The 27,382-nt window shown below is 41.7% G+C and overlaps 1 protein-coding gene and 1 pseudogene across 2 annotated transcripts in view; one reads left to right on the forward strand and one right to left on the reverse strand.

Moving 5' to 3' along the window:
- LOC114896889 overlaps window positions 1-27,382 on the reverse strand; it is a 106,199-nt gene that overhangs the window by 41,905 nt on the left and 36,912 nt on the right. The gene's annotated exons all lie outside the window — the stretch shown is intronic.
- LOC114896890 lies at window positions 9,387-10,823 on the forward strand (annotated as a pseudogene).

Below are 27,382 nucleotides of genomic sequence, written 5' to 3' on the forward strand. Positions count from 1 at the left end.
AACTCAAAAAAAAAGAAGAAGAAGATCCACAAAGTAAGTAAATATTCAGTGCATCCACTTTCTAATCCCCTTGATTTCCTGAGAACTTGCATTTTAGTCAAAATCTGTAGTCTGCTTACTTGAGGCAAATGCTTCTTCTACTCTGAAGTAAAGGATGGATGGTGGAAGCAATGGAAGATGTAATTACAAAGATTATCACTGACACTGATAAATAAGGAAAGGCCAGTGGGAATTTAGGAGGCCTGATAGTTTTTCTGTTTTGGGGGGTTTTTTTGGACAATTACTGTATTTCTAAAATTAAAAAAAAATGATTTGCAAACTGAACTTAAACATTTGTAAAAACTGAGATTCTTAATTTATAGCTTCAATAAATTCAGTACTAAGCTCTACTACAATAACCTTTCTTTCTGGACACAAAAATTCTCTTTTAAAAACTCCATTGATCATTCCCATTGTGATCTCAGAGACACAGTAACCTACTTCAGTGCTTGAGATGGAAAAAAAACAGAGAAAACCTTAAGTTAGTTGTCTTTGACTTTTAAAATCCCTCTCCAATCTCCAGGTTAGTGTAGCTTCCTTCAGTCTTGGTAATCTTGACACTGAAGCATAACTGACTTGACCTTTGCCCCTTTCCTCCTTGGGGATGCCACTGGAGGACAGGCAGAAGCACAAGATATAATTTCCCCCACCTGGCTTCCTAGACAGGAATTAATTGTAAACATCTCTATTCCTTTCCTAACTTTATCTCTTTTGTTGGCTTTCCAACCTCACTCTTCTCCTGCAACTATTCCCAACAAGCAATTAATTCACTTAGAGAATTTCTCAGGATTCAAAAAAAGGTATCCAGAAGTGAATTCAGGTATACCAGAATTCTGCATTAGGGACACATGCAGTGGGGGAGGTGGTATGCATCTGCTGTTCCTTGTCTCTATGACTACGATGTCCTCTCTTCTCTTGGTCTAACTTACTCCTCAGTTTTCAAAATCTCATCTTTTGCTGACTGCTTGAATATATTTTTCAGGGACTTACTTTACCCGCCTCAACATTACTGAGGGACTTCCCTGGTGGTGCAGTGGTTAAAAATCCACCTGCTGGGCTTCCCTGGTGGCGCAGTGGTTGAGAGTCCGCCTGCCAATGCAGGGGACACGGGTTCGTGCCCTGGTCTGGGAAGATCCCACATGCCGCGGAGCGGCTAGGCCTCTGAGCCATGGCCACTAAGCCTGCGCGTCCAGAGCCTGCGCTCCGCAACGGGAGAGGCCACAACAGTGAGAGGCCCGCGTACCGCAAAAAAAAAAAAAAGAATCCACTTGCCAATGCAGGGGACACAGGTTCAATCCCTGGTCCGGGAAGATCCCACATGCCACGGAGCAAATAAGCCCGTGTGCCACAACTACTGAGCCTGCGCTCTAGAGCCCACAAGCCCCACAGCTACTGAAGCCCACATGCCTAGAGCCCATGCTCTGCAACAAGGGAAGCCACCGCAATGAGAAGCCCATGCACCGCAACAAAGAGTAGCCCCCGCTTGCCGCAACTAGAGAAAGCCCACACGCAGCAACAAAGACCCAACGCAGCCAAAAATAAATTTAAAGAAGAAAAAAAAATTACTGAGACTTCTTCATGCTGCTGTCCACAGCTATTTGTTAGTCCATGCTATGACTATATCACATTTATTCATTTCACTGTTGATGGAAATTTCAGGTTGTTTTCAGTCTTTTTATTTATTACAAATAATGCTGTTATAAATAATTGTATACTTGTCTCCTGGTGTACACGTGCAAGAATTTTGCTAGTGTCTATAAGTGTGTAGGAATGGAATTGACGGGTCAACTTTAATAGGTGATGCACTGATTTCTACCATGCTGCAGCATATGTGACATCCTCTTGCTCCATGTCTTTATGAACACTTGATTATCGGCAAGGTTTTTAGAGAAGTTTCTTTAGCATTTCTCTTTTTTTTTTATAAATTTATTTATTTTTATTTTTGGCTGTGTCAGGTCTTCATTGCTGCACGCGGGCTTTCTCTAGTTGTGGTGAGCAGGGGCTACTCTTCGTTGTGGTGCGTGGGCTTCTCATTGCAGTGGCTTCTCTTGTTGGGGAGCGTGGGCTCTAGTAGTTGTGGCACGTGGGCTCAGCAGTTGTGGCGCACAGGCTTAGTTGCTCTGTGGCATGTGGGATCTTCCCGGACCAGGGCTCGAACCCGTGTCCCCTGCATTGGCAGGCAGATTCTTAACCACTGTGCCACCAGGAAAGTCCCTCTTTAGCATTTCTTGTAAAGCTGGTTTGGTGGTGCTGAATTCTCTTAGCTTTTGCTAGTCTGTAAAGCTTTTGATTTTCTCCATAAAATCTGAATGAGAGCCTCGCTGGGTAGAGTATTCTTGGTTGCAGGTTTTTCCCTTTCATCACTTTAAATATATTGTTCTACTCCCTTCTGGCCTGTGGCGTTTCTGCTGAAAAATCAGCTGATAACCTTACAGGGATTCCCTTGTATGTTATTTGTTGCTTTCCCCTTGTTGCTTTTAATATTTTCTCTGTCTTTAATTTTTGTCAATTTGATTAATATGTGTCTCAGTGTGTTCCTCCTTGGGTTTATTCTGTATGGGCCTCTCTGTGCTTCCTGGATTTGCGTGAGTGTTTCCTTTCCCATATTAGTGAAGTTTTCGGCTATTATCTCTTCAATATTTTCTCAGGCCCTCTCTCTCTGTCTTCTTCTGGGACCCCTCTAATGCGAATGTTGGTACATTTAATGTTGTCCCAGAGTTCTCTTGGACTGTTCTCACTTCTTTTCATTCTTTTTTTCTTTATTCTGTTCCACAGCAGTGATTTCTACCAATCTGTCTTCCAACTCACTTTTTCGTTGTTCTGCCTCATTTATTCTGCTTGATTCCTTCTAGTGTGTTTTTCATTTCAGTTACTGTATTGCTCATCTCTGTTGCTCATTCTTTAAAGCTTCTAGCTCTTTATGAAACATGTCTTGTATCTTCTCAGTTGGTGCCTCCATTCTTTTTCTGAGACCTTGGATCATATCTACTATCATTACTCTGAATTCTTTTTCAGGTAGATTGCTTATCTCCACTTCACTTAGTTGTTCTTCTGGGGTTTTATCTTGTTCCTTCATCTGGAACATATTTCTCTGCTGTCTCATTTTGTCTAACTTTCTGTGTTTGTGGTCTCTCTTCCTCAGGCTGCAGGATTGTAATTCTTCTTGGTTCTGGTGTCTGTCCCCTGGTGGGTGAAGTTGGTCCAGGGGCTTGTGCAGGCTTGCTGGTGGGAGGGACTGGTGCCTGCCCACTGGTGGGTGGAGGTGGGTCTTGTCGCTCTGGTGGGCAGAGCCATGTCAGGCAGCTGTTAACTCAGGATGACTTTAGGCAGTCTATCTGCTGATGGGTGGGGCTGTGTTCCCACCCTGCTGGTTGTTTGGCCTGAGGTGTCCCAGCACTGGAGCCTGCAGGCTGTTGGGTGGAGCCAGGTCTCAGTGCTAAAATGGCAACCTCTGGGAGAGCTCACGCCAATGAGTATTCCCTGGGGCGTCCGCCACCAGTGTCCTTGCCCCCCCAGTGAGCTACAGTTGACCCCCACCTCCCCGGGAGACCCTCCAAGACTTGCAGGTAGGTCTGCCCCAGGCTCCTACGGTATCACGGCTTTGCCTTGGGTCCCAGTGCACATGAAACCTTGTGTGTGCTCTCCAAGAGTGGAATCTGTTTCCCCCCCTGTCCTGTGGATCTCCTGCACTCAAACCAAGCCAGCCTTCAAAGCCAAATGCTCTAGGGGCTCCTCCTCCTGATGCCAGACCCCCAGGCTAGGGAGCTTGACATGGGGCTCAGAACTCTCATGCCTGTGGGAGAACCTCTGTGATATAATTATTTTACAGTTTGTGGGTCACCCACCCAGCAGGTATGGGTTTTGATTATATTGCAAAAGCACCCCTCCTACTGTCTCCTTGTGGCTTCTTCTTTGTCTTTGAAAAGAATATCTTTTTTGGTAGGTTTGAATCTTTTTTGTTAATGGTTGTTCAGCAGTCAGTTGTGATTTTGGTGTTTTCATGAGAGAAGGTGAGCTCAAGTCCTTCTACCCACCATTGTGTCTCCAACTCTGATAGTTTTTTAAATTATCTGCTCTGTGTTTGTATACATACCTTACTATAGTATAATGGTTAAGAGATTAGGAATACCTGCTTTCATCTCTTCCTTCAAGTCACTTAATTGCTCTAAGCCTCAATTTCCTTATCTAGAAAGTGAGAAACTATCTTATATTAATAAGTGCATTAAATGAGATAATGTAATCAGTGCTTAGAATAATGTAAGTGATGGCCACTATTAGTAGAAATAAATATTTATATAATGATCCCAAATTAACTGGAACCAAACTGACCAGAAGGGGATGAACTAGTGTACTATTTATTTTTGGCTGAGTTGGGTCTTCGTTGCTGTGTGCGGGCTTTCTCTAGTTGCGGCGAGCAGGGGCTACTCTTCGTTGGAGAGCACAGGCTTCTCGTTGCAGTGGCTTCTCTTGTTGCAGAGCAGGGCTCTAGGTGCACAGGTTTCAGTAGTTGTGGCACGTGGGCTCAGTCATTGTGGCACACGGGCTTGGTTGCTCCACGGCATGTGGGATCTTCCTGGATCAGGGATCGAACCCATGTCCCCTGCATTGGCAGGCGGATTCTTAACCACTGCACCACCAAGGAAGTCCCTAACTAGTGTACTTTTAAAGGAAAGGGGCAATATCAGAAAAAATATCTGTATCAGAAATGTAAAGCAAACTCTAGACAGAGATCACTTGATGTGCTCTCAGTCCCTCACACCTCACAGGCCTGGGAAATGAAAATTCCTATTGCTTCAGTAATCAAAGAAACTATTAGATTCAATTTGAAATCATAGAAATTAAGACCTGGAATCAATCTCATATATAGGGCAGCCTTAGACTTTACGATCCACAGTGGAACACTTTTGAAAGTGGAAGGGCATGCTAATCATAGTCACCTTGGTACAACTGGTATAAATCAGGGCTGCCTTGGCAAACTGGGCCATGTGGTCACCCCACTCAGAGGTCATCAACTCCAGTCCTCTGATCTTACAGATGTGTAATTTAAGACCCCAAGTCACATACTACCGATGGCTAAGCAGCATAACTCTGCACCACACCACACTCCCTTCTTTATAATCCTTCCTCCCTCTAGCTAAAGTCTCTGTTTCATGTGTCTTTCACATTTGCTGGAAAGAAAGGTCAAATGACAAGTTAGAGTCAGAGAATGAACCCTGGACACACAAACTTGGATCTGAATCCTAGCTCTGCCACTTGCTCCCTGGAAGGCCACCGACAAGTTACTTTAGTCCTGAGATCTAGTTTTCCTCCACTGCAAAATGGTTACAAGGCTTAAATAAATATAGACATCAGCAAAATATCTGGCATATGTCAGGCACTCAGTGAAAGTTCCATTTCCTAATTCTTTTGCTGTCAAACCTAGGCCATATTCAGGAAGGAATTTTCAGTGCATTCAAAAGAGTCTGATAAAATTTAATTACAGAATTCTTAGGAATAAAAAATGCTTTCAAAACTGTCCTTATCTGTTCAAACTGGAACCATTCATTTGGTTCATTCATCCATTCAAGGAATTTTTATTGAGCACTTACAGCTACACCACAATCAAACCAATGTCCCCACCATAATTCTACCGGTCAAATGAGTTAAGGAGGCCAGCATTCCTGTTCCCACCAGGCACGGGTGCTACTTCAGTCACCCAAGCAACAGAGGACTTTCTATTAAGGCGGGAAGTGAATACTTTATTTTCCCCCTCTAAGTAATTATTTGGTTTCTTTTCTCCTTAAACTCAGTGGGTAAATTACATTGATTGATTTTTTTCTTTTAATTCTTAAACCTACAGGAAAATTGGAAAAAAGAAAAGGACTGTATTTTAAAAAAGTTTTGATGGCCAATAAATGATGGGGTTTTGTTGTTGTTGTTTTTGATTAATTTGAAAAGTCAACTCAAGGATTCCCAGCTCCCTAAGCATTCCAATTAACTGAAGCCTTCCTGAATGCATAATTTACAGTGGCCCCTTCTCTGCTGTCTTCCCTACAACCCGGCTTCCCTCCACTCTGAGCACTTGGCACTTAATGTCTACCTCTGGAGCTACATTTAGCATATACATGTGTCTCTTACTGGTAAATGTTTGGAAATGCCCCACCCATCAACATTCTATCACAAATCCCTTTGTCTTAAAATGTCGCTTCCAGTATTACAGAGGCACATTTACAGGAAGCTAATGAAACCAGCTTTGTGACCTCTACTTGCAAGGACTGATCCCTTCTAATTACTCACTTTTATATCAAATATTTAAATTTATGATTGTATGGTTTTTTTTTAACAACAGAGCACCCTAAATTGTCTAAAGCTTCAGGCCTCACAAAACCTGGATCTGTCCTTGCATTACGGCCCTCCCTAGCTTCTGATGCAGAACCTGAACAAAGTGGATGTCTTAAAAACTTTAAGCCACCAGCTTTCCATAAGAGTGACATGAGAATCCCAGATAAATATGAGACAGCAAAAGTGTTTGCCTCCTCTCTACTCATAGAGTGGCCTATAGATATCAATATTTCTAAAATCATTCAGTCATTGCACTGCCCACATTGCATTATTGTCAGTTAAAGGTCCCACAATGTCACCTATCTAGGAAATCATGTTCGACTTTTTTTTTTTTTTGCGGTACGCGGGCCTCTCACCCCTGCAGCCTCTCCCACTGCGGCGCACAGGCTCCGGACACTCAGGCCCAGCCGCTCCGCGGCACGTGGGATCCTCCCGGACCAGGGCACGAACACGCGTCCTCCGCATCGGCAGGCGGACTCCCAACCACTGCGCCACCAGGGAGGCCCCCATGTTCGACTTTTGAGGTGCCTGGGAAACAAGTCTGGATGTTATTAGACATCGAGCTCAAATTTAACTTAAATCTTGACCAGGAAGATGCCTGTCAGAATACCTGTAATACCCATCATGGACTTAACACAAATGTGTCTTGGTCAAGAGTAATTCCCACCCTTTTCCTGTTTTCTGTTTTCTTAAGTTAGTAAGTTAAAGGTCACCTGTGAAAATGCTATCTATTTCAGATAGGTCCCTGAAACAAATAGCAGCAGATAACAGAGAAAACCCTAATGCTTTATGGACCTACTGTATTCCCCTAGGTGCATTTTCACATTTATTCATTTAAATCATCAACAAACACTGATAAGCTATGATTTATTGGACTTCCCTGGTGGCGCAGTGGTTAAGAATCTGCCTGCCAATGCAGGGGACACAGGTTCGAGCCCTGGTCCGGGAAGATCCCACATGCCACGTGCACCGAAACTATTGAGCCTGTGCTCTACAGCCCGTGAACCACAACTACTGAGCCCACGAGCTGCAACTACTGAAGCCTGTGTGCTGCAACTACTGAAACCCGCATGCCTGGAGCCCACGCTCTGCAACAAGAGAAGCCACTGCAATGAGAAGCCCGCGCGCCGCAACAAAGAGTAGGCCCCGCTCACCTCAACTAGAGAAAGCCCACGCACAGCAATGAAGATCCAACGTGGCCAAAAATAAATTTATTAATTAATTAAAAAAAACTATGATTTATTAAGCATTGGAAATACAAAGATCTGCATTGTACAACAGGAAATACTAGTCCTAGAACCAAAGAGGTGAGTTTAAATTCTAGATCCAACAAGAACTTCAGCCAGTAGGCACAACCTCATTCTACCACTGGTTCTGGAATGCTCCTCACAGCTAACACAGGTCTGTTTGGTTGGCTGTGTGCATGAAAGGAAAATTCCCCCTTGATGCTTACTGCTTAGACGTACTCTTGGAGCCAAAAGAATGGATAGGTCCCAAATGAAGCCACCGTGGAAAAATGGAAAAACTTAGACAACACAGTGGTGTAAACATGGTAAGTTTATACCATCAAGACACTCCTCTTAATTTACTTATCTGGATGATGACACTTATCTATTGTCTTTATTTTTCATATAACTACCACAAATTATTGATCATCTACTATGTACTACAAAGTGTGCTAAGGTCTTTGCAAATATTACATATGTTATTTGCAAATATTACATGTGTTATTATGAACCTCTGTGACTTTACATGTGGTAAAATCAAAATTAGAAATTTACCTCAAGCCACTTATCTTGAATGGATCCAGAAGTCAAACTCAAGGCTGAGTAAATACATTTGAATGAGGAGACATAATATCATTGTCCACTTTTTCTTTGCCAGTTTTAAAAAATACTTATATTTCATAGAAGCAAGGACATTTTAATAAGCCAAAGCAAGGGAAGACATGATCTTAGAAAAAAAGACAGAGTCAAGCAAACACCTCGACCCTCCTCACTCCACTCCACAGTGTGGCACTGGATCTAGGGTGGTCAGGACCTGGGTAAAGACTTGAGCTAAGGACTTAGAGGCAGCCCAGGACATAGTCCAGGTGGGGCGGTGGCAGCCACTGTTGGTGCTCACTCAAAGCAGCACTCCAGAAGCAGCTCAAGCTTCTGACAGCAATGTGGCTGTCCAGATTTTCCACAGCTGCCTCACTGCATGCCCCAGCCCAAGCTGAGCCAATGCTCTGGCCCCGCTCCAGTCCCACTCATTCCATGGCAGCACAGCACTAGATCTGGGGCAGCCAAGACCAGGGAAAAGATGCAACCATGGGCTGCATCGAGCAGAGCTGCAGACTTCTACACAGGCAACACACTGGTCCTCTAGAACAGCACAAGCCCCACTTGCTTCAGCACTCCCCTCCTTCGGGGCAAAGGTCCCAGTGTGGGAGAAGGAAAAATACACACTTAAACGGAACAGAGCCAATGCAAGCCTGACCCCCAGGGCTTCTGCTCCCGCAACTAGGGATCAGACCCCACCCCTGACAGGACGATGACAGCCAGCGAGCAGAGAGGAAGTCCCACCTCAAACTGTGAGGCTCTAGCTCCTCCATCACCAGCCACACTGCCTACCAAGGTGACAGCAACCAGCACAACCTGAGGAAAGACATGACGGGCATCCACATAACTTCCAGCCTTCCCACCAAAGGCACTGGGCACACGCGCTCTGCATAGGGAGGCTTCCACATGAGAACACCTCTTTAAGACCACAATAGGTAATGGTTTACCTAAATTCATAGACAGAAAGTTAAGTAAAATGAAAAGGAAGAGGAACTACCCTCAATTGAAAGAACAAGAGAAAACCCCTGAAAAAATAATGAAACAGAAATAAACAATTTACCAGATAAAAAATTCAAAACAGGGTGGCATTCTGGCACAGAGTGGGGCCGGCACAGCTAGTGGGAGGGGGGCATGGAGTGGGGCCCCTTCCATCAGCCACGAGTCCCACCCCATCCCCCCCCCCCCGGTGAGGCCCACCTGACCAAACTATCTCCTGTGGCACAAGCCCAGGGTGGCTCCAGGCGCCCCTCCAGCAGAACCCCACCATGGGCAGCCAGAGCTCCAAGGCTCCCCAGGGCAATGTAACCACCAAGGAGGCAGCAGGCACTTCCCCCGCAAAGGTCAATGGACAGGAGAACGGCCACAAGAACGGCTGCGTGAAAAGCAGTGGAGACTTATCCCCCAAAGGTAAAGGGGAGTCGCCCCCTCCCCCATGAATGGAACAGAGGAGGCAGCTGGGGCCACTGGCATTGCCATCAAGCCAGCACCCCCTAACCAGGGCGCTGAGGCCAAGGGGGAGGAGACCCCCAAGAAGAAGAAGACATTCTCTTTCAAGAAGCCTTCCAAATTGAGTGGCCTGGCCTTCAGGAGAAATTGGAAGCCGGGGCGGGATGATCTGTCTGCCTCGTCACCCACAGAGGAAGGGCAGGAGCGGGGAGAGTCGGTGCCTGCAGCGAGGAAGGCACTGCCCAGGGAGGGAAGGTTGCCGCTACCTGAGAGCCAGGAGCCCCAGGCCAAAGGAGCAGAGGCTGGTGCTGCCTCCAAGGGAGGAGACACAGAAGAGGCAGGGCCCCAGGCACAGAGTCATCCACTGCTCGGGCCGGAGAGTGGCCCTACACCAGCGGGTAGGCAGAATGAGTAGCTGGGTGGGGGCAGATGGGTGATCTCTAAGCTGTCCTTGCTGTCCTTGTGGTCACTGCCTGGACCTGGTGCCCTGGTTGCCTTCCTGTGCCCAGAAGGGAAGGGGCTGTTGCCCCCTAGCCACGTTCCCTCTCCTCCTCTCCTTCTTGTGGATTCTCCCATCATCCATCTGGTCTTCCTCTTAAGGCAGTTGAAGATGGTCCCTTGCAGTTTCCTAAGTTAGGTTAGTGATGGGAAATGCTCCTGCCCCTGGCCCTACCTCCTTCCCTGTCCCCATCCATGCAGAAGGCAATTGCTGGTTTTCGTCCCCAATTCTTTTCCAGGCAGGTTACTCCCCAAATCCTTGAGCCAGAGGTGGGGGTGCCTACACTCCCAAACCATGAGTGTCCAGCCTTCCCCTGCTGAGTTTGTAATCTCTTGTGCTGTGCCTAGTGGCCCCTGGGCTGGGGAGGACACTGCCCCTGTCTGGGTTTTTATAAATGCCTTACTCAAGTTCAAACCTCCAGCTTGTGAATCAACTGTCACTTTTTTGACTTGGTAAGCAAGTATTAAGCTTTGGGGTGGTGGGGAGGTCTGTAATGGGAAACAACTTCTGTCTTTTTTCTTCCCCTCTCAGTGTTGTAAATTACTTTTAATGGCCAAACTCCAGATGTGTAACTTTTTTTTTTCTAACTGCTAAAACCATTTTCTTCCACCTGGTTTTACTGTAACATTTGGAAAAGGAATATATGTCGTCCCTTTAAAAAAAAAAGTTCAAAACATTAGTAATAAAAATGCTAATCGAATTAGGGAAGAGAATTGATCTAAACATAAATCATTTTAACAAGGAACTAGAAAATATAAAAGACCCAATCAAAAATAGATAATTCAATATATGAAATAAAAAAACACTCTAGAAGCTATGAATATCAGACTAAATGACACAAAAAAACACATAAGTGATTTGGAAGATAAAATAATGAAAATCACCCAATCAGAATAGCAGACAGAAAAACAAATGAAGAAGAAAAAAAACGAAAGTAACATATGAGATCTCTGGAATAATATTAAACCCACCAACATTCACACTATAGGGGTTCCAGAATAAGAGAGAGAACGGTATAGAAAATGTATTTGAAGACATTATGGCTGAAAACTTCCTAAAACTAAAGAAGGAAACATATATCTAGTTACAGGAGGCACAGAGGGTCCCAAACAAGATGATACCAAATAGACCCACATCAAGACATACCATAATTAAAATGGCAAAAATTAAAGATAAAGAGAATTCTAAAGGGAGCAAGAGAAAACCAAAGAGTCATGTACAAGGGAATTTCCATAAGGTTTTCAGCTGATTTCTCTGCAGACACTTTGCAGGCCAGAAGGGAGTGGCATGATATATTCAAACTCCTGAAAGGGAAAAACCTGCAACCTAGCATAATCTACCTAGCAAGATTATCCTCTAGAATAGAAGGAGAGATAAAGAACTTCTCAGACAAGCAAAAACTAAAAGAATTCAGCAATACTAAACCTACCCTAAAAGAAACCTTGAAGGATCTTCTCTAAATGGAAAAGAAGAATCTAGAGGAAAGGGTAAATCTCATTAGGAAAGGCAGATATATAGCAAGAATTGAAGATTACTTGAATAAGCCAGTATGTAGATTATAACACAAAAAATTGTAAAAGCAACTATAACTACAACAAACTGTTAAAGGGATAAGCATGAAGATGACATTTAAAAAAACAAAATGTGGGGAAGGAGAGTAAAGAATGTAGATGTTTTAGAATGTGTTTGAACTTAAATGACCATAAGTTTAAATCAAGTAGATATAATTATGGGTCAACATATATGAACCCCATGGTAACCACAAATGAAAAACCTACAATGGATACACAAAAAAACATAAAGAAAGGAACAGAAGCATACTACTAAAGAAATTTATCAAACCACAAGGGAAAAAACAAAAAGAAGAAGAAATGAACAGAAAAGGACTACAAAAACAAGTGGAAAACAAATAATAAAATGGCAATAAGTACATTCCTATCAACAATTACTTTAAATATCAACAGACTAAATGCTCCAATCAAAAGACATATGGTGGGCTTCCCTGGTGGCGCAGTGGTTGAGAGTCCACCTGCCGATGCAGGGTACAAGAGTTCGTGCCCCAGTCCGGGCAGATCCCACATGCCGCAGAGCGGCTAGGCCCGTGAGCCATGGCCACTGAGCCTGCGCATCCAGAGCCTGTGCTCCGCGACGGGAGAGGCCACAACAGTGTGAGGCCTGTGTACCGCAAAAAAAAAAAAAAAAAAAAGACATATGGTGGCTGACTAGATTAAAAAAAAAAAAGACCCTTCAACATGTTGCCTACAAGAGACTTACTTCAGGGCTAAAGACACACATAGACTGAAAGTGAGGGGATGGAAAAAGATATTTCACATGAATGGAAATGACAAGAAAGCAGGGGTAGCAATACTCATATTAGACAAAATAGACTTTAAAACAAAGGCTATAACAAAAGACAAAGAAGAGCATTATATAATGATAAAGGGATCAATACAAGAAGAGGACATTACACTTCTTAACATATATGCACCCAATATAGGAGCACCTAAAGCAAATATTAACAGACATAAAGGGAGAAACTGACAATAATACAATAATACTAGGGGACTTTAACACTCCACTTAGATCAATGGACAGGTCATCCAGACAGAACATCAATAAGGCAACAGTGCTTAAATGACACAACAGACCAGTTGGCAGGGAGATCAGCTCGGTGCTTTGTGACCACCTCGAGGGGTGGGATAGGGAGGGTGGGAGGGAGGGAGACGCAAGAGGGAAGAGATATGGGGACATATGTATATGTGTAACTGTATCACTTTGTTATAAAGCAGAAACGAACACACCACTGTAAAGCAATTACACTCCAATAAAGATGTTAAAAAAAAAAATAGACCAGTTGGATTGAATAGATTTATCTACAAGACATTTCATCCCCAAACAGCAGAATACACAATCTTTTCAACTGCACATGCAATGTTCTCCAAGATAGACCACATACTATCCTGAAGAACATACTGGGATACTAGGGCACGAAACAAGCCTCAACAAATTTAAGAGGATAGAAATTATATCAAGCATTTTTTCTGACTATAATGGTATGAAACTAGAAATCAACTACATAAAGAAAAATGGAAAAAGAACAAACATGTGGGGACTAAACTACATGCTACTAAAAAAACAATGGGTCAATGAAATCAAAGAGGAAATCAGAAAATACCCCAAGACAAATGAAAATGGAAACACAGCTTTCCAAAATCTATGGGATGCAGCAGAAGCAGTTCTAAGAGGAAAGTTTATAGCAATACAGGCCTTCCTAAATAAACAAGAAAAATCTCAAATAATCAACCTAAACTACCACCTAAAAGAATTAGAAAAATAAAAAACAAAGCCCAAAGTCAGCAAAAGGAAGGAAATAATAAAGATCAGAGAGGAAATAAATAAACAGAGATAGAAAACAACAGAAAAGATCAGTGAAACTAAGAGCTGGGTTTTTGAAAAGATAAACAGAATTGAAAAACCTTTAGCCAGCCTCACCAGGAAGAAAAGAGGACTCAAACAGAATAAGAAGAGAAATTACAACCGATACTACAGAGATATAAAAAATCATAACAGAATACTACAAACAGTTACATGCCGACAAATGGGACAACCTAGAAGAAATGGACAAATTTCTAGAAACATACGGCTTGCCAAGACTGAATCAAGAGGAAACAGACAATTTAAACATACTGATCACTAGAAGTGAAATTGAATTTGTAATTCAAAAACTCCCAGCAAACAAAAGTCCACAATGGGACAGCATCACAGGTAATTCCACCAAAATATAAAGAAGAACTAATACATATCCTTCTCAAACTATTCCAAAAAAATTGAAGAGTATGGAACACACCCAAATTCATTCCATGAGGCCACTATTACCCTGATACCAAAACCAAACACAATACAAAAAAAGAAAATTACTGGCTAATATCTTTGATGAATATAGATGCAAAATTGCTCAACTAAATGTTAGCAAACTGAATCAAACAATACATAAAAAGGATCATACACCATGATCAAGTTAGATTTATTCCAGAGTCAATATTCCCAAATCAATCAACATGATATACCACAATAACAAAAGGAAGGATAAAAATCACATGATCATCTCAATAGACAAGAAAAAGCATTTGATAAAACCCAACATCCATTCATGAGAAAAACTCTCATCAAAGTGGGTATAACAGGAGCATATCTCAAAATAATAAAGGCTATTTATAACAAAGCCACAACCAACATCATACATAATGATGAAAACTAAACTTCCCACTAAACTCAGGAACAAGACAAGGATGCCCACTCTCACCACTTCTTTTTAACATAGAATTGGAAGTCCTAGACACAACAATAAGACATGAAAAAGAAATAAAAGGTATCCAAATTGGAAGGGAAAAAAGTAAAGCTGTCACTATTTGCAGATGACATGATACTCTGTATAGAAAACCCTAAAGCTTCCACCCAAAAACCATTAGAACTAATAAATGAATTCAGCAAGGTCACAGGATACAAGATTAATGTACAAAAATCTGTTACATTTCTATACACTAATAACAAAATATCAGAAAGTAAAAAAAAAAAAAGTCTCATTTAAAATCTCACCAGAGAATAAAATACCTAGGAATAAACTTAACCAAGGAGGTGAAAGACCTATACTCTGAAAAGTTTTGATGAAGGAAATTGAAGATGATATAAAGAGGAAAGATATCCCATGCTCTTGGATTGGAAGAATACTGTTAAAATGGCCATTCTGCCCAAAGCAATCTACAGATTTAACGGAATCCCTATCAAAATACCCATGACATTTTTCACAGAAGTAGAACAAATAATCCTAAAATTCGTATGAAACCACAAAAGACCCTAAAAATAATCTTGAGGAAAAAGAACAAAGCTGGAGGCATAACCCTCCCAGATTTCAGACTATACCACATAGCTACAGTAATCAAAAAAGTATGGTACTGGCACAAAAACAGACCCGTGAATCAATGGAACAGTATAAAGCCCAGAAATAAACCCATGCACCTATAGTCAATTAATCTACAACAAAGAAGGCAAGAATATACAGTGGAGGAAAGACAACCTCTTCAACAAGTGGTGCTGGGAAAACTGGACAGCCACCAATGAGATTAGAGTATCCCCTCACATCAAATAAAACAATAAACTCAAAATGGTTTAAAAACCTAAATGTAAGAATGAAAACCAAAAAACTCCTAGAAGAGAACAGAGGCAGAACACTCTTTGCCATATAAATTACAGCAAAAACAAATGAGACCTAATTAAATTTAAAAGCTTTTGCACAGCAAAGGACACAACAAAAAAACAACCTATGGAATGGGAGAAAATATTTGCAAATGATGTGACTGACAAGGGATTAATATCCAAAATATGTAAACAGAGAATACAATTCAATATCAGAAAAACAAACACCCAATCAAAAAACAGAAAGATCTGAATATTTTTCCAAAAAAGACATACAGATGGCTAACCGGCACAAGAAAAGATGTTCAACACCACTAATTACTAGAGAAATGCAAATCAAAACCACAATGAGGTATCACCTCACACCTGTCAGAATGGCTATCATCAAAAAGTCTACAAACAACAAATGTTGGAGAGTATGTGGAGAAAAGGGAACCCTTGTACACTGTTGGTAGGAATGTAAATTGGTGCAGCCACTATGGAAAACAGTATTAAGGTTCCTCAAAAAACTAAAAATGGAGGTGGAGTCAAGATGGCAGTGTGGGAAGACACAGAGTTAGTGTCTCCCCACAACTAGGGCGCCTGCCGGCCGCTGGTGAGGGACTCTGATGCCCAAGGAGGTGGGAGGAACCCCAAAGTGAACAAGTAGGATGTAGGGGGACTGAGGGGGGAGGAAAAGTGGAGGCCAGACAGGATTGGCGTCCCTGAGGCTGGGGAGATGAGAAGAGGCAGGTGGAAGGAACTCTCCGGGAAGAGTGGGAGAGGAGCGAAGGCAATTGCCCCGCCCATTCGGGCCCGGGGAGACTGCGGAGCTCCCAGGCGATCCCCGGCCCTCCAAGACCCCCTCCAGGCCGTGTGGGTACTTGAGGGCATAGGATGGAGGTCAGGGTGATCAGGAGAGGCAGGCAGGAAGAGCCATCCTGAGGAACAGGAGAGGAGGGAGGGAAACTGCCCTGCCCACTTGGGCACAGGGAGCCTGCTGAGATCCCAGGCCAGTCCCCTGCCCTCCAAGCCCTCCCCCTCCCCCCTGGCCGCACTGGTCCTGGGGGCACAGGAGGGAGGCCTGGGAGATCAGCAGAGGGAGCCGGGAGCGGCCCTCCCAGACCAGAGGAGCAGGAGAGGAGGGCGTATGCCCTGCCCACTCAAGCCCAGGAAGCCTACTGGGCCCCAAGTGAGGTCCCCTGCTCTCTGAGACCAGGGCTGGGGGTCACGCCCGGGCACCTTCTGTTCCTTGAGCCTAAGCCCAAACCCCCACAGTCCCCAGGGCCTTTTGCAGCCATGTGGGTCCTGAGCATTGGCCCTGCCCACAGCCCAAAACTCGACCTTGCTTAGGCCCCGCCCTCCACAGCCAAGGCCTTTTCCCCCTGTTTTTTTTTTCTTTTCTTTTCCCTCCTCCTCTTTTTTCCTATTGTGGTACTGATGTACCTTCCAGTTGTTGATTCGTCTATATTTTTATTTTTACATTCTTTCTAACATATCTGATAGTGTCCTAGTCTAATTTTATTTTTTACTTTGATATTGTTTCTCTTTTTGCCACCCCACGCAGCTTGCAGGATCTTGGTTATCGAGCCCACGGTTGGGCCAAAGCTCCGGCAGTGGGAGCTCCGAGTCCAAACCACTGGACTAACAGAGAACCTCAGACCCAAGGGAATACTCATCAGAGTGAGGTCTCCTGGAGTTCCTCATCTCAGCACCAAGACCCAGCTCTACCCAACAGCCTACAAACTCCAGTGTTGGAAGCCTCAGGCTAAACAACCAGTAAGACAGGAACACAATCCCACTCATTAAAAAAAAAAATTAGACGGCAAAAAAATGTCACAGATGAAAGAGCAAGGTAAAAACCTCCAAGACCAAATAAATGAAGAGGAAATAGGCAATCTACCTGAAAAAGGATTCAGAGTAATGATAGTAAAGATGATCCAGAATCTAGGAAATAGAATGGAAGCACAGATTGAGAAAACACAAGAAATGTTTAACAAAGATGTAGAAGAAATAAAGAACAAACAAACACAGGTGAACAACACAATAACTGAAATGAAAAATACACTAGAAGGATTCAATAACAGAAAAACTGAGGCAGAAGAACAAATAAGTGAGCTGGAACACAAAATGATGGAAATAACTGCTGAGGAGCAGAATAAAGAAAAAAGAATGAAATGAATTGAAGACAGTCTCAGAGACTTCTGGGACAACACTAATTGTACCAACATTCGAATTATAGGGGTCCCAGAAGAAGAAGAGAAAAAGAAACAGTCTGAGAAAATATTTGAAGAGATTATAGTTGAAAACTTCCCTGACACGGGAAAGGAAATAGTCACCCAAGTCCAGGAAGCACAGAGAGTCTCATACAGGATAAACCTAGGAAAAACACACCAACACACATATTAATCAAACTAACAAAAATTAAATTCAAAGAAAAAATATTAAAAGCAGCAAGGGAAAAACAAAAAATAACACACAAAGGAATTCCCATAAGGTTATCAGCTGAGTTTTCAGTGGAAACTCTGCAGGCCAGAAGGGAGTGGCAGGATATACTTAAAGTGATGAAAGAGAAAAACCTACAACCAAGATTACCCAGCAAGGATCTCATTCAGATTCAATGGAGAAGTCAAAAGCTTTTCAGACAAACAAAAGCTAAGAGAATTCAGCACCACCAAACCAGCTCTACAACAAATGCTAAAGAAACTTCTCTAAGTGGGAAACACAAGAGAAGAAAAAGACCCACAAAAACAAACCCCCCAAAACTAAGAAAATGGTAATAGGAACATACATATCGATAATAACCTCGAATGTAAATGGATTAAATGTCCCATCAAAAGACACAGGCTCACTGAATGGATACAAAAACAAGACCCTTATACATGCTGTCTACAAGAGACCCACTTCAGACCTAGGGACACATACAGACTGAAAGTGAAGGGATGGAAAAAGATATTCCATGCAAATGGAAATCAAAAGAAAGCTGGAGGCTTTCCCTGGTGGCACAGTGGTTGAGAATCTGCCTGCCAATGCAGGGGACACGGGTTCGAGCCCTGGTCTGGGAAGATCCCACATGCCGCAGAGTGGCTGGGCCCGTGAGCCACAACTACTGAGCCTGCACATCTGGAGCCTGTGCTCTGCAACAAGAGAGGCCACGATAGTGAGAGGCCTGTGCACTGCGATGAAGAGTGACCCCCGCTTGCCACAACTAGAGAAAGCCCTCGCACAGAAACGAAGACCCAACACAGCCATAAATAAATAAATAAATAAAAATTTTTAAAAAAGAAAGCTGGAGTAGCAATACTCATATCAGATAAAATAGACTTTAAAATAAAGCCTGTTACAAGAGATAAGGAGGGACACTACATAATGATCAAGGGATCAGTCCAAGAATAAGATGTAACATTAATAAATGTTCACGCACCCAACATAGGAGCACCTCAATACGTAAGGCAAATGCTAACAACCAAGAAAGGAGAAATCAACAATAACACAATAATAGTAGGGGACTTTAACACCCCACCTACACCAACAGACAGATCATCCAAACAGAAAATAAATAAGGAAACACAAGCTATAAATGACACAATAGACCAGATAGATCTAATTGATATTTATAGAACATTCCACTCAAAAGTGGCAGAATACACTCTCTTCTCAAGTGCACATGGAACACTCTCCAAGATAGATCACATCTTGGGTCACAAGTCAAGCCTCAGAAAATTTAAGAAAACTGAAATCGTATCAAGCATCTTCTCTGACCACAACGCTATGAGACTGGAAATCAATTACATAAAAAAAACTGTAAAAAACACAAATACATGGAGGCTAAACAGTGTGCTACTAAATAACCAAGAGATCACTGAAGAAATCAAAGAAGAAATTTAAAAATACACAGAAACAAATGACGATGAAAACACGACAACCCAAAACCTGTGGGACATAGCAAAAGCAGTTCTAAGAGGGAAGTTTATAGCAATTCAATCTCACCTCAAGAAACAAGAAAAATCTCAAATAAACAATCTAACCCTACACTTAAAACAACTAGAGAAAGAAGAACAAAGAAAACCCAAAGTCAGTAGAAGGAAACAAATCATAAAGATCAGAAATAAACAAAACAGAAACGAAGACTACAAAAGCAAAGATCAATAAAACTAAAAGCTGGTTCTTTGAGAAGATAAACAAAATTGATAAACCCTTAGCCAGACTCATCAAGAAAAAAAGGGAGAGGACTCAAATCAATAAAATTAGAAATGAAAAAGGAGAAATCACAAATGACACTGCAGAAATACAAAGGATTTTAAGAGACTACTACGCACAACTATATGCCAATAAAATGGACAACCATGAAGAAATGGACAAACTCTTGAAAAGGTACAATTTTCCAAGATTGAACCAGGAAGAATTAGAAAATATAAGCAGACCTATCACAAGTAATGAAATTGAAAGTGTAATTAAAAATCTTCCAGCAAACAAAAGTCCAGGACCAGATGGCTTCACAGGCGAATTCTATCAAACATTTAGAGAAGAGCTAACACCAATCTTTCTCAAACTCTTCCAAAAAAGTGCAGAGGAAGGAACACTCCCAAATTCATTCTACAAAGCTACCATCACCCTGATACCAAAACCAGAAAAAGACATCAGAAAAAAAGAAAAGTATAGACCAATATCACTGATGTATATAGATGCAAAAATCCTCAACAAAATACTAGCAAACAAATTCCAACAGCACATTAAAAGGATCATACAGCATGATCAAGTGGGATGTATCCCAGGGATGCAAGGATTCTTCAATACACGCAAATCGATCAATGTGACAGACCATATTAACAAACTGAAGAATAAAAACCGTATGATCATCTCAATAGATGATCAATAGAAAAATCTTTTGACAAAATTCAACACCCATTTACGATAAAAACTCTCCAGAAAACGGGCATAGGGGGAACCTGCCTCAACATAATAAAGGCCATGTATGACAAACCCACAGCAAGCATCACACTCAATGGTGAAAAACTGAAAGCATTTCCACTAAGATCAGGAACAAGACTATTACCACTCTTATTCAACATAATTTTGGAAGTCCTAGCCACAGCAATGAGAGAACAAAAAGAAATAAAAGGAATACAAATTGGAAAAGGAGTAAAACTGTTTGCAGATGACATGATACTATACATAGAAAATCCTAAGGATGCCACCAGAAAACTACTAGAACTAAATGAATTTGGTTAAGGTTGCAGATATAAAATTAATGCACAGAAATCTCTGGCATTCCTATACACCAACAATGAAAAATCAGAAAGAGAAAGTAAGGAAACACTCGCATTTACCACTACAACGAAAAGAATAAAATACCTAGGAATAAACCTGCCTAAGGAGGGAAAAGGCTTGTACTCAGAAAACTATAAAACACTGGTGAAAGAAATCAAAGATGACATAAACAGATGGAGAAATATACCATGTTCTTGGATTGGAAGAATCAATACTGTGAAAATGACTATACTACCCAAAGCAATCTACAGATTCAATGCAATCCTTATCAAATTACCAATGGCATTCTTCACAGAATTAGAAAAAAAAATCTTACAATTCATATGGAAACACAAAAGACCCCGAATAGCCAAAGCAATCTTGAGAAAGAAAAACGGAGCTGGAGGAATCAGGCTCGCCTACTTCAAACTATACCACAAAGCTACAGTAATCAAGAAAGTATGGTACTGGCACAAAAACAGAATATAGATCAATGGTACAGGATAGAATGCCCAGAGATAAACCCACACACATCTGGGCACCTAATTTATGACAAAGGAGGCAAGAACATACAATGGAGAAAGACAGCCTCTTCAATAAGTGGTGCTGGGAAAACTGGACAGTTCCATGTAAAAGAATGAAATGAGAACACTTCCTAACACCATACACAAAAATAAACTCCAAATGGAATAAAGACTTAAATGTAAGATCAGACACTATAAAACTCTTAGAGGAAAACATAGGATAAACACTCTTTGACATAAACAACAGCAAGACCTTTTTTGACCCACCTCCTAGAGTAACAGAAATATAAACAAAAAAAAAACAAATGGGACTTAATTAAACTTGAAAGCTTTTGCACAGCAAAGGAAACCAAAGACAAGACAAAAAGACAACCCTCAGAATGGGAGAAAATATTTGCAAATGAAACAACAGACAAAAGATTAATCTCTAAAATACACAAAAAGCTCATGGAGCTCAATATCAAAAAAAAACAAACAATCCAGTTAAAACATGGGCAGAAGACCTAAATAGACATCTCTTCAAGAAGACATACAGATGGCCAAGAGGCACATAAAAAGTTGCTCAGCATCACTAATTACTAGAGAAATACAAATCAAAACTGCGATGACCCCACGCCGATCAGAATGGCCATTATCAAAAAATCTAGAAACAATAAATGCTGGAAACGGTGTGGTGAAAAGGGAACCCTCCTGCACTGTTGGTGGGAATGTAAATTGATATAACCACTATGGAGAACAGTATGAAGGTTCCTTAAAAAACTAAAAATAGAACTACCATATGACCCAGCAATCCCACTACTGGGCATATATCCTAAGAAAACCATAATTCAAAAAGAGACATGTACCACAATATTCATTGTAGCTCCATTTACAATAGCCAGGACATGGAAGCAACCTAAATGTCCATCGACAGATGAATGGATAAATAAGATGTGGCACATATATACAATGGAATATTACTCAGCCATAAAAAGAAACAAAATTGAGGGCTTTCCTGGTGGTGCAGTGGTTGAGAGTCCACCTGCCGATGCAGGGGACACGGATTCGTGCCCCGGTCCAGGAAGATCCCACATGCCGCGGAGCGGCTGGGCCTGTAAGCCATGGCCGCTGAGCCTGCGCGTCCCGAGCCTGTGCTCCGCAATGGGAGAGGCCACAACAGTGAGAGGCCCACATACCACAAAAAAAAAAAAAAAAGAAACAAAATTGAGTTATTTGTAGTGAGGTGGATGTACCTACAGTCTGTCATATAGTGTGAAGTAAGAAAGAGAAAAAACAAATATCGTATGCTAACACATATACATGGAATCTAAAAAAAAAATGGTCTGATGAACCTAGCTGCAGGGTAGGAATAAAGAGGCAGACACACAGAATGGACTTGAGGACATGGGGTGGGAGGGCAAAGCTGAGGTGAAGTGAGAGTAGCATCGACATATATACACTACTGAATGTAAAATAGTTGGCTGGTGGGAAGCAGCAGCATGGCACAGGGAGATGGGTTCAGTGCTTTGCGATGACCTAGAGGGGTGCGATAGGGAGGATGGGAGGGAGGCTCAAGAGGGAGGGGATATGGGGACATGTGGTTGATTTGCTTTGTTGGGCATATGGTTGATTTGCTTTGTTGGGCAACAGAAAGTAACACAGTATTGTGAAGCAATTACACTCCAATAAAGACCTATTGAAAAAATTTTTAAAACTAAAAATGGAACTACCATATGATCCAGCAATTTCACTCCTGGGCATTTACCCAGAAAAAACAAAAATGCTAATTCAAAAAGATATATGCACCCTAATGTTCATAACAATACTATTTACAATAGCCAAGACATAGAAGCAACCCAAGAGCCCATCAACAGATGACTGGATTGAGAAGATGTGCTATACACACACACACACACACACACACACACACACAATGGAATACTACTCAGCCATAAAAAGAATGAAATTTTGCCATTTGTGGAAATGTGGATGGACCTAGAGAATACTATGCTTAGTGAAATAAGTCAGAGAAAGACAAATACTGTCTGATATCATTTACATGTGGAATCTAAAACCTAATACAAATGAATATATATGCAAAACAGAAACAGACTCACAGATATAGAAAACAAACTTGTGGTTACCAAAGGGGAGAGGTAAGGGGAGAAGGACAAATTAGGGGTATGGGTTAACAGACACAAACAACTATGTATAAAATAGGTAATAAGAATTTACTCTATAACACAGGGATTTATAGCCATTATCTTGTAATAACCTATAATGGACTATAATCTGCAAAAATACTGGATCACTGTGCTGTACACCTGAAACTAATATTGTAAATCAACTATACTTTCATTTTTTAAAGTTACTAAAATAATAAATACATACATACATTAAAGACAGTAGGCTCAATTGAATAAATATAGCTTCATGGAAAACTCACTACATTGTCCTTATTTTCCTCATCGGGATATAAACTGGCTCCAGTCCTGGACCAGCATTTACTACCCAGGGCACATCACCTCTTGTAAGTGACCTAGTTTCTTTCAGTTCTTTGGTTCTTTACAGCTTGAGGGGTAATCATAATCTCTACCTTGAGGTTTTGAAAGGGATGTTATATACTTGTACTTTTCAGCTCATCTTATAACTGTTACCTTTTATGGTGATCTTAGGGGAGCCACTAAAATTCAGAGATCATTTCATTAAACACAGGTATCTGAAAGTCCCCATCTCAGAATCGAACATCAATGTGAATAGTTAATTTGCTCCTGTGTACCTCCCTTCCTTTGTACTGCCCATTATTTGTGGGGCAGTTATTCCATTTACATTATAAATTTTTAGTATCGAATTTATTTTTTACTCTCCTTGAAGTTGGAAAAGTCAGGTAGTTCCTTTAAATTCCAAATAATAGAATTTGCTTCCCCATAATGGCCAGAAGTGCATGTTGTGTACTTTGCCCCAGTCATATAACCTTGCACTCATTCACAGGAAAAAAGGTTAGAAAAATAGACAGTCACACTCTAAAAAATTGAAACAAGTGGCTCTGCAATTTCAAGGAAATTTTCACATACATTATATCATTTTTACCCCGCAGAAGCCCTATGAAGGAGGAAGAAACTGATCTCTCATGTAACAAATGCAGGGCTGAGACATCAGGAGATAAAGTGACTCTAAGGTCTCATAGCTAGCTGGTGGGTGAAAGGAGGCCAAGACTAAACCCCTCTCTGTTTCAATCACACTCTTTCAATTACATTTATACCCTTATTGTCTTCATTCATTTAACAAATATTACTGAGCATCTTCTCAATAAGAAGGCAGGGGGTGAGTCGAGCTGAAGATACAAATGTCAGTATACCACATAATTCCTGTGTTTCAGGGAGCTTACAGTCTTTTGGGGGTGGAGGCAAGTGTACAAATAAGTTTAGAACTAGGCAGAATACACATGCTGTTCAAAAGCTTTATTTATTGAACCACAGGGATCCAAAGAAGGTGCAACTCATGTGCAATTGGTTCAGCCTTACTGCCTCACACTCACATGTGTTTCTCTGCTTTTTCTGAGTGAGATTTGCAGTGTTTCTCACAATGAAAGATAAGGATCACCTGCACCAGAATCACCTGGAGTGGTTATTACATACAGATTCCTGGGCTCCACCTCAGACCTACCAAAATAAATATGTCTTGGAACCCAGGAATTCTTTAAAAATATGGAATGATTCAGAGATTGGTTCAAGATGGCAGAGTAGAAGGATGTGCACTCATTCCCTCTTGCGAGAGCACCAGAATCACAACTAACTGCTGAACAATCATCAACAGGAAGACACTGGAACTCACCAAAAAAGATACCCCACATCCAAAGACAAAGGAGAAGCCACAATGAGATGGTAGGAGGGGTGCAATCACAATAAAATCAAATCTCGTAACTGCTGGGTGGGTGACTCAGAAACTGGAGAACAATTATACCACAGAAGTCCACCCACTGGAGTGAAGGTTCTGAGCCCCATATCAGACTTCCCAAGCTGAGGGTCTGGCAACAGGAGGAGGAATTCCCAGAGAATGAGACTTTGAAGGCTAGTGGGATTTGACTGCACGACTCTGACAGGACTGGGGGATACAGAGACTCCACTCTTGGAGGGCACACACAAAGTAGTGTGTGCATCAAGACCCAGGGGAAGGAGCAGTGATCCCACAGGAGACTGAACCAGACCTACCTGCTAGTGTTGGAGGGTCTCCTGCAGAGACAGGGGGTGGCTGTGGTTCACTGCGGGGCAAGGACACTGGCAGCAGAAGTTCTGGGAAGTATTCCTTGGCGTGAGCACTCCCGGAGTCTGCCATTAGCCCCACCAAAGAGCCAGGTAGGCTCCAGTGCTGGGTCGCTTCAGGCCAAACAACCAACAGGGAGGGAACCCATCCCCACCCATCAGCAGACAAGCTGATTAAGCTTCTACTGAGCTCCGCCCACCTGAGCAACACCCAGCTCTACCCATCACCAGTCCCTCCCATCAGGAAGCTTGCACAAGTAACTCACCCATCAGACAGTAGACAGCAGAAGCAACAAGAATTACAATTCTGCAGCCTGCAGAATTAAAACCACAACCACAGAAAGATAGACAAAATGAAAAGGCAGAGGACTATGTACCAGATGAAGGAACAAGATAAAACCCCAGAAAAACAATTAAATGAAGTGGAGATAGGCAACCTTCCAGAAAAAGAATTCAGAATAATGAGAGCAAAGATGACCCAGGACCTCGGAAAAAGAATGGAGGCAAAGACTAAGAAGATGCAAGAAATGTTTAACAAAGACCTAGAAGAATTAAAGAACAAACACCTAGAAGAATTAAAGAACAAACAAACAGAGATGAACAATACAATAACTGAAATGAAAAATACACTAGAAGGAATCAATAGCAGAATAACTGAGGTAGAAGAACAGATAAGTGACCTGGAAGACAGGATGGTGGAATTCACTGCCACAGAACACAGTATAGAAAAAAGAATGAAAAGAAATGAAAGCAGCCTAAGAGACCTCTGGGACAATATTAAAGGCACCTCTAAACGCATTCACATTATAGAGGTCTCAGAAGGAGAAGAGAGAGAGAAACGACCCGAGAAAATATGTGAAGAGATTATAGTCGAAAATTTCCCTAACATGGGAAAGGAAAGAGCCACCCAAGTCCAGGAAGCACAGAGAGTCCCATGCAGGATAAACCCAAGGAGAAACATGCCGAGACACAAAGTAAGCAAATTGACAAAAATTAGAGACAAAGAAAAATTATTGAAAGCAACAAGGGAAAAATGACAAATAACATACAAGGGAACTCCCATAAGGTTAACAGCTGATTTCTCAGCAGGAACTCTGCAAGTCAGAAGGGAGTGGCACGATATATTTAAAGTGATCAAAGGGAAAAACCCACAACCAAGATTACTCTACCCGGCAAGGATCTCATTTAGATTTGACAGAGAAATCAAAAGCTTTACAGACAAGCAAAAGCTAAGAGAATTCACCACCACCAAACCAGCTCTACAACAAATGCTAAGGAACTTAAGTGGGAAACACAAGAGAAAAAAAGGACCAACGAAAACAAACCCATAACAATTAAGACGATGGTAATAGGAACATACATATTGATAATCACCTTAAATGTGAATGGATTAAATGCTCCAACCAAAAGACACAGGCTCGCTGAATGGATACAAAAACAAGACCCATATATAGGCTGTCTACAAGAGACCCACTTCAGACCTAGGGACACATACAGACTGAAAGAGAGGGGATGGAAAAAGATATTCCATGAAAATGGAAATCAAAAGAAAGCTGGAGTAGCAATACTCATATCAGATAAAATAGACTTTAAAATAAAGAATGTTACAAGAGACAAGGGAGGACACTACATAATGGTCAAGGGATCAACCCAAGAAGAAGATATAACAGTTATAAATATATATGCACCCAACATAGGAGCACCTCAATCCATAAGGCAAATGCCAACAGCTATAAAAGAGGAAATCGACAGTCACACAATAATGGTGTGGGGCTTTAACATGTCACATACACCAATGGACAGATCATCCAGATAGAAAATTAATAAGGAAACACAAGCTTTAAATGACACAATACACCAGAGAGATTTAATGGATATTTATAGGACATTTGATACAAAAACAGCAGATTACACTTTCTTCTCAAGTGCACACGGAACATTCTCCAGGACAGATCACATCTTTGGCCACAAATCAAGCCTCAGTAAATTTGAGAAAACTGAAAACATATCAAGCACCTTTTCTGACCCCAACACTATGAGACTAAAAATAAATTACAGGGAAAAAAA

Source organism: Monodon monoceros, unplaced genomic scaffold, assembly GCF_005190385.1.
Source record: "Monodon monoceros isolate NGI ecotype Baffin Bay Population unplaced genomic scaffold, NGI_Narwhal_1 Super_Scaffold_16, whole genome shotgun sequence".
Classification (NCBI taxonomy): domain Eukaryota; kingdom Metazoa; phylum Chordata; class Mammalia; order Artiodactyla; family Monodontidae; genus Monodon; species Monodon monoceros.